Source organism: Rousettus aegyptiacus, unplaced genomic scaffold (assembly GCF_014176215.1).
Source record: "Rousettus aegyptiacus isolate mRouAeg1 unplaced genomic scaffold, mRouAeg1.p scaffold_m13_p_1, whole genome shotgun sequence".
Lineage (NCBI taxonomy): Eukaryota > Metazoa > Chordata > Mammalia > Chiroptera > Pteropodidae > Rousettus > Rousettus aegyptiacus.
Window position 1 is genome coordinate 63,344,612 of NW_023416284.1, and position 1,737 is coordinate 63,346,348.

Here is a 1,737-nt window from a genome sequence, read left to right on the forward strand (position 1 = left end):
TAAAATGTGCTTTTAGAATATGGGCCTTTCCTTGATTTTTTGAAACAAGGAAAATACTTCAAGCAGGAATGCAATACCATCTTCCCAACTAACCAAAAAACTATACTTCTCCAGAGTGAAATCACTCATTTGATTGCATGCCTTTGCCTGAATGTCATGTGAGCAAATGAGGGGAAAAGCCCTTTTCTTAGAGCTTTTAAAGGATGAACATTTAACACTAATAAATGACGCTAATGATCTAAGTAGTCTAAGCATTCTGGTCTCTCGGGAAATTTTAGAGTTCCTTGTTGATATTTTCCTGATAAAAGAAAAGCATAGCCTAGTGAAGAGAATTGTCTAACCTAATTGGCCAATTGAAGATGGTATTAAAGATGTTAGAAATCTTTTTGTGCTTTCCTATGTTGACAACTTGATCTGAGCCTTTTGATATGTTATGTACACACTTAGTCCTCCATAACATAAGACATTTGATATATTTTTATGTTCCTAAATTCTTTAGCCACTCATTCATTCAATCGATCAGAATCAGTGTACTTACAGTAAGGAAAGCTCCAAGAAATATAAAATATAAAATTCAGTATTTTCCCTTGGAGAGCTTATAGTCTCATTGGAGAGATTAGAAATAGAGCATTTATATATAGTTTTGTAACAAAATAGTATGGCAACCCAAGTGATATAAGAAAATAAATGGTATGGGCCAAAATTATAGGATAGAAAAAAATGAGTAAAACAGTACTCATTTGCCTATAAGTTAGAGAAAGATGAAGTTGCTGGGAGACAAATTGGTCATGGAAATTTCACAGTGAAGGAAATTCGACCTAGTCAGAAGGATAAAAGAATTTGGAGAAGCTAAAATGAGGTGGAAGAACATATCTGAGAAAGAAATTTTTGTGAATAAAAACTCATAGACTGTCTGCAAACCATTCAAAAGACACAATAAAATTTTGTTGTCACTATTCCACTTTACTGGATCATATACAAAGCATCTAAAATAAGTTCATTAAATCGAAAAATTTGCTAGTAGAAGTACAAGCAAGAAAGAACAGCACCAGAGCACAGCTTCCTTTTTGAAACTCACCCACATGCCTAAGTCCCTTAATATTTAGCATATGTTAAAATATTAACTTTCTAAAGGAAATAGGTGAAAAACTGGGAAATCTGAACCAATTAGCTGCTGCCAAAGTCCCACTACATTCCAAAGCATTCACATTGCAGAAGCCCCTTCACACTTCGGCCACACTACCTCACCTGAAATTCTTTTTTTTTTCCCCTAGGCCTGGAGCATTGGAAAATTTATTTGCCAAAGATGGTTAGATAGGGATGTTTGGGATTAGCACCAAAGAAGATAATTCTTTAGATGAATTTGTTAACCCATAGATTTATGTACCCAAAATAAAAACACAGAAATAGCATCCTAGACACATATGTTGAGTTAGGTTTTACTAGGCACCATTTTCTTTGACTTTGTAATCTTTTTTCCACAGAATCTTTCTGAATCAAGCTAAACACAATGCCCAGTTCTTAGTTTAAATTACTGAAGAAGTATACAGTTTGAAACAAATGAATCAAGTTGTGTTTATTTTGTAGTACCTAATTTTATGGTATTAGGCACTATTTAGGAATACAGGAAAAGTGCTTAATTGGGGGAAGATAAGACAACATATGAGACAATTAGAGAGCAATAAATTGCATTTACATAATTAAATGCCATAGTTGGTGTGGTTCAGACTAGAAAAA